Genomic DNA, 7,569 nt, shown 5'->3' on the forward strand with positions numbered 1-7,569 from the left:
TAAATTCTTTTCCACCAGCACAGGAAAACATTGTTTTCATGTTCATTTATCACACCTATATATAGGTCACGGCTTGAGGACAGCTAGTTCATCTGGCTATCAACCTCCAAGGCATGCCGTAGCTCACTCAAATTAATCATCTAATAACAATCTTTTACACATAAACATAAAGTATTACTCTTAATAAGTATAGGATTTTTGTAAACCCACTGTAGCACACCTAATTAAGCTAATTTTTTAATTTTTTCAGAAAATCTAAGCTGTCTAGATTAGATGCACAATAAAAATAATAATCGATGAAATTAGCATAACAATATTTAATTTGCCATTGCCTATTATAATTGACATTGTTTCCGATTTCTAATACTATAAATAAAATTACAGTGAACATGTATTTGTTCATAAACATAGTTTTATTGTTCTGTTGAATTTTTTTTTTACAAAAATTCCTAGTAGTAATATTACTCAGTGAGCAGATGCATTTAGTTTGGCTATTGATAGGTATTGCTTTGAATGCTTTCCAAAAAGCTTGTTTGATCACATCTGTGTCAATTTTGTACTTACTTGTTTTGTTTGAATGTTTTAGAGTATAAGCAAATTTATAGAGGTTAAATAGATGCTACTAAAATGTTGCTTTGATTACTAGGAACAATAGATTTTTTAAATAACTTCTTTTGCTATTTAAATTTTTACTTATGTGGGTTTTTTTGTTTATACCCTTTGCTCACTTACTACTGGGACTTGATGTTTGTCTTGTGAATTCAAATTAATTCTTTATGTATTATGTTAAGCTTTTCATACTTATATTTTATGCAAGCTGTTCTTTGATTAAGTTTTATCATATTTCATTTTATACATATACTTAAATGTTTTGTATTCACTTCTATGGCAATGAATCTAGAAATCTTTTGTGTAATTATTATTTAGCTTTCTTTAAAAAAAAATCTATTTTAAAATATGTGTTTGTTCCATGAGGGCAAAGACCATGTCTATTTTACTCAAAAGAATCTGCAGGATCTAATATGTAGCCTGGCACTTAGGGGGCATCCATTAATTTTTTGTATTTGAAAATATACAGAATTTCTCAAAGTGTTTGGCAATGAAATAAATTTTGATAACACTGAAAAGTATAGTCTTATAGAATAATAATTCTAATTAGAAAAGAATTTTTAAGAAAATTAGTCTATTCAATGAGATTTACAATGTATATTAGCATATTAAAGTCTGAGTAGTCTGGTTATTAAAAAACAAAAACAAAACAAATAAAAACCTATTTAAGTTTGTTTAACCCAAAAGTATACAAATTTATTTGACCATAGAACCTTCATTAACTTCTGTTACATGCAGATCAAATGTCCAGTGGAATAGGCTTCAGGAATTATGTACTAATGTCATTGCACATTCATTTGCCTAGTGTATTTATCAATGAAAATATACTTAAGATTGGTGTTCATATAGAGAGTATTACAATGGCTTCTACTGAAAAAGAAAAATATCTAATAAAGTAGCTATGAGCTCCATAAGCATTGCTTGGCCTAAAAAAGAAAAAACACAACAAAAAGTAAAGTAACTATAAGCAATGCAAAAAAAATTCTTTTCTTATTGTTATATTTTAAAAATATTTTCTCCGTAATATATATGGAGGGACACTATTTGTGTATCATTCACAGATATTTCTTTAAAAACTTCACAGTAGTGTGTGTGTGTGTGTGTGTGTGTGTATTCTGTGATCAGATCTGTTAAATTATGGACATTAGAAATTGGATGTTTGCTTTAAACAATATTAAGTAGTAATGTTTTTTGCACAGCTCTTAAAATAAAAATAATTATAATTTAAAAGCATAGAGTTTTAAATAAATACATTAAAATTAAATGTACGGAAATTTTCTAAAACCAACACTTTTAAAGTAGAACATATTTATTTGTTCTCTTCAATGAATAAAATTTTAGCTAAGTCATTAAATTCCTTTCTGTGTGAAATGCACAATTTCTCTGTCCAAAATATCTTGCTAATTGGACTTTAGGATTCTGTTTTGAATGTAGAAAAATGGACAGAATATCATTTTTATCCATAAATCAAATATAAGCTGAAAAAAAATTTAAATTATAACTTTTCTTGAACGCATCAGTAACCTGAGATCTCATGGCAACCAATTAGCCTGAATCATAAGGAAAGACTGGAAACTCCAAGAAGAGACTGGATGCAAGCACTGAATCACCTGGGGCAGAGCACAAAAAGAATATGTGGCTGCTATATAAGTGGGTAGAAATAATTCATATGCTATTAGCAACAAATTGTTAAATCTGAGCCTTGACTATGATGAGAGTATAAAATCCATAGTAGCAACAGACACAGGGGTATCTATACCCATTCACGGGCTCTTCGTGGACCTTCATTTTATGGTCATGAGAAAAGATTACAGACACAGTAGGAAACCAATGAAAGCCTCACTTATGATGCAGATGTAGAGTAATGGAGTTGTCACCACTGTAGAAAGGACAGGAAACTTTACTATGACCGTATTCCCCTGGGCAACAAAAGCCTAAATCCAAAGAGGTCAGAAAACCCTATGCCAGATAAATACAAAATACATAAATAAATAAAACAGCATGCACCTAGACTTGAAATATTCAAACAACCGAAAGCCAAAGGTAAAGCGAGTACAGATGCCTCTTGACTTACAATGGGGTTATATCCCAATAAACTCATCCTAAATGGAAAATATTGTCAGTCAGAAATGCAGGGTAACTAGGAGCTGTGGCTCGCTGTAGGTGCCCAGGATCAGGAGAGAAGGAAGATTTCTACTGAATGCATGTTGCTTTCACACCATCATAAAGTAAAAAAAGTTAAAGTTGAGGGCCAGGGGCAGTAGCTTACACCTGTAATCTCAGCATTTTGGGAGGTTGAGGTGGGTGGATTGCTTGAGCCCCGGAGTTCAAGACTAGCCCGGGAAATGTGGCAAAACCCCATCTCTACAAAAAATACAAAAATTAGCCAGGCATAGTGGCATGGGCCTGTGGTCCCAGCTACTCAGAAGGCTGAGGTGGGAGGATCACCTGAGCCCAGGAAGTCAAAGCTGCAGTGAGCTGTAATCATGGCACTACACTCCAGCCTAGGGACAGAGTGAGACCCTGTCAGAAAAGAAACAAAAGGAAGGAAGGAAGGGAGGGAGGGAGGGAGGGAGGGAAAGAAAGAAAGAAAGAAAGAAAGAAAGAAAGAAAGAAAGGAAAGAAAAGAAGGAAAGAAAGAAAGAAAGAAAGAAAGAAAGAAAGAAAGAAAGAAAAGAAGGAAAGAAAGAAAGAAAGAAAGAAAGGAAAGAAGGAAAGAAAGAAAGAAAGAAAGAAAGAAAGAAAGGAAGGAGGAAGGAAGGAAGGAAGGAAAGAAAGAAAAGAAAGAGAAAGGAGAATGGAAGAAAGAAAGAGAACGGAGGAAGAAAGAAAAGAGAAAGAAAGAAGAAAGAAAGAATTGTAAGTTGAACCATCATAAGTTGGGGATAATCTGTATCTTACAAGCAGCCTAAGAAAAAAGATACATTACAGAGGGGAAAAGAAGATAAGAACTATGACAGACTTCTCATCAAAACTATGCAAGCTAAAAGACAGTGGAATGACATCTTTAAGGCAATGAAAAAAAAAATCTGTGCACCTATATGCTATACTCAGAAAATCTTTCAAAAATGAAGGCAGGAAAACACAACACTGTTTCTCTACGCTATACTCTCACAACATACTTCTGACACCAGATGTGTGTGGTTTCTCCCCACACACCAAGCAATTCTGCAGCAGACACCAAGTATCTTATAATTCAATTCCATTCTGACACTAAAAACCAGGGTTCCCACAAGCCCCTTCTGGAGTCTGATAATTTGCTAGAATGGTTCACAAAACTCAGGATTATACTTTATTTATGTTTATCAGTTTATTATAAAGGATATAACTAAGGAACAGCCATGTGGAAGAGACACATAGGGCAATGTATGGGAGAAAGAATCATACAGATCTTCCATTCTCTTTCTGGGTGAGCCTTTCTCCCAGGACTCCACAAGCTCAGCAACCCAGAAGCTCATTGCATTTCCTAGTTCAAGAGTTTCCATTGAGCTTAATCTCCAACCCCTTTCAGCCATCCCCTGATATCCCCACTAAGTTTATTAGCATAAATTTAGTTGTATGGAAAGGAGCTCATTATGAGTAACAAAAGATACCACTATCTCAGGAAATTCCAAGCTTTTTAGGTGCTCTGTGACAGAAACTAGGGATAAAGACCAAATACATTTCTTATTCTACCACAGAAGAATATAGATGTATTTTTAGAGCATTCATTACCCACAGACATACACTGTAATAAATGTTTTTAAAAAGTACTTAAGGCAGAAAAAATATGACACCAGACAGAAACTTGTATCTACATAAAGAAATAAAGACCTCCTGAAACACTTTAAATGAAACTAAACATAAAAGTAATATTTTGCTTATTTTTAATCAATCTAAAAGGTAATGGCTTAAAGCAAAAATAGTAGCATCAATGTATTGGGATTTTATAGCTTATATAAAAGTAAAATGTCTGACAATATCACAGATGATGGAGAAATTTGGAGTTTACTGTTGCAAAGATTGTATACTACACATGAAGCAGTATTATATTATTGATATTTGAAGGTAGACGATACTTAATTAAAGATGTACATTATAAACTCTAGGGCAAACATTAAAACATGTATTAAAGAGGTATAAATAATAAGCCAGGCCAGGTGAAGTTGCTCACATCTATAATCCCAGGACTCTGGGATGCCAAGGGAGGAGGATTACTTAAGGCCAGGAGTTTCAGACCCGACTGGGCAACATAGTGAGATCTGGTCACTACAAAAAAATTTGAAAATAAAATAAAATTAGCCAGACATAGTGACATGCACTGGTAGTCCTAGCTACTCAGGAGGCTGAAGCAGGAGGACTGCTTGAGTCCAGTAGTCCCAGGCTACAGTGAGCTATGATCATGCCATTACACTCCAATCTGGGTGACAGAGTGTGACCTTGTCTCTAAAAAAATTAAAAAATAAAAAGCCAATAGTGGAAATACTATAGATTCATAAAATGTATTATATTAATGTAAATACGAACAAGAAAAAAGAAGAAGAAAAATCCAAGAGTGGGTGGGAGAAATAAAAAGCAATTACCAAAGTGGTAGGTTTTAATTTAATCACACCAAAATTATTTTAATGTAAAGGGTCTAAATAATCTAAGTACTGATTGTCAGATTGGATAAAAAAGCAAGACTCAAGTATATGCTGTCTATAAGAAACTAATTTTAAATATAAAGACTTCTAGTTTAAAAATATAACATTCAAACACTAATCAAAATATTTTGCGTATTTAAATAAATGTTGACAGCCTAGTTGTAAACAGTATTTGATATCGTATATAATGTATATGATATATAACATATAAATAACAACGAAATGTGATTTATCTATATTTAAATCAAGAAATAAACATTCTCCCTAAACCTGTGGCTTTTTTCCAAAGCTATTTCCAAAGCATTCTCTTAACCTTTGTGTTCATGACACAGCTAGTACTTCAAAAGAGAATCAAAGCTAATACCTCAGCAGTCTTCTAGTGACAATTGGATCCACATTTATCTCTGGACTGGATTGTTTGAGGTGTCATAAGTACTTTCATAAAAACAGAAATAAATGACTTTGTGACTTTCCTGTACTAATGTAAATGTATGCATTTATTAAACAAGACTCCACAAAACAGAGTGTGTTCACTATTTATTGTTAAATTTCTATGTTCTTCTTTCTACTTTTACAATTTTATTGTTTCCAGATTATACTTGTGTAAGTCCTTATAATCTTTCCCCCTCTTAATCCTTCTTGTGGAATAGAAACTTCCTAATGAATGGTCTACTTGTCAGTCCACAAGCTTTCTTCTGTGTATATATATATATATATATATATATATATATATATATATATAATACTGATTCAGTAATCAATAACATAAAAATAATTTTTTTTTGAGATGGAGTTTTTGCTCTTGTTGCCCAAGCTGGAGTGCAGTGGTGCGATCTCAGCTCACCGCAACCTTCACTTCCCGGGTTCAAGCAATTTTCCAGCTTTAGCCTCCCACGTAGCTGGGATTACAGGCATGTGCCACTATGCCTGGCTAATTTTTTTGTATTTTTAGTAGAGACAGGGTTTCACCATGTTGTCAGGCTGGTCTCGAACTCCTGACCTCAGGTGATCTGCCTTCCCTGGCCTCCCAAAGTGCTGGGATTACAGGCGTGAGCCACCATGCCCGGCCACAAAAATAATTTTCAAAATACTTTGATTCTCTAGTATCAAGGTAGTACATATAATATAGGTTTGTGTGATAATCCTTTCTAACATATAAAAACTAAGTCACCTCTCTTCTTAGGAAATCTCAACCCACAAGAAACAGCAATTTATTTTTTATTATCTTCTGCCCTCAAACTATATATCAAGATGTTTAAAATTTAGATTTGAAACCTGGCTATGTTTTAGGATAAGTAATTTAATATAACAAAGAATAATTTGGCAGGTACAATTTCTGTTTAACAACTTTACACCAGGTAAAGTGGCTTACACCTGTAATCCCAACACTTTGGGAGGCCAAGGTGGACAGATCACTTGAGCCGGGTTAGGTGGCGCATGCCTGTAATCCCAGGTACTTGGGAGGCTGAGGTGGGAGGATCACTTGAGCCCAGGAGGTCAAGGCTGCAGTGAGCCATGACCTTGTGACTGTACTCCAGTCTGGACAGCAGAGCAAAACCTTTTCTTAAAAAAATGTTAAAAACTTTACATTATAGTACATAAAATTCTTATAAATATTTTAACAAAGGCCCTGGTGTGAGAGTCTTAGGTTTAGGGAAAAATATTACAAGTTTATTTAGTTCTCTTATTTAATTACTTAAAAAAAAAAAGTTACATGCTAAAATATGTTAAATAAAAATATAAATATAAACCAATTGATTTATCTTTCCATAATCTTAAAACATAACTAGAGTAACAAAATCAAGAAGTGCAAAAAGATAAGATTGATAAATGTTTAGATACTAAAACAACCACTTCAAGTGTTATAAAAGAGTTATGTAGAGAATTATTGAGTGTAGAGGAGAGCATTTACTTCAAAAATGTTGGAGCATACTTGTCTGGCAGGGAAGATAAAATGATCATGAAGGTGGTTTTCCCAGGGTGAGATTTATTTATTGCACTCTGGGTGTGCAGACCCCTGCAATTTCCCCAAAAGTGGGAAACTTGGCTGCATAATTTGTGTTCTTCCTTGGTTAAAAAGAAAAATAGTAGGCTAATAAGGGAAGGCTATTCAGATGTTGTATTAGTTTTGAACTATATCTTGTAGAATGTGATCAACCAAGGCAAAGCTGACTTGGGAGAAACACGGGAAGGTGCTGTCAGGAATGGTATGTGCAAAACACAGCAATGAATACCAAGATATATTTACATAAATGTAAAAAATTATGTATGGTACTATTGAGGAAGTGACAGATATGTGAGCCAAGATCAGATTATGAAGAAACTTACATGTGATACT

General features: G+C 33.6%; 1 pseudogene; it reads left to right on the plus strand.

The window, feature by feature from the left end:
* The first annotated feature begins 7,160 nt into the window (after positions 1-7,160).
* Positions 7,161-7,304, plus strand: LOC112440629 (U1 spliceosomal RNA; annotated as a pseudogene).
* Positions 7,305-7,569: the final 265 nt, after the last annotated feature.

The sequence above is a fragment of the Pan paniscus genome, chromosome 6, assembly GCF_029289425.2.
Source record: "Pan paniscus chromosome 6, NHGRI_mPanPan1-v2.0_pri, whole genome shotgun sequence".
Lineage (NCBI taxonomy): Eukaryota > Metazoa > Chordata > Mammalia > Primates > Hominidae > Pan > Pan paniscus.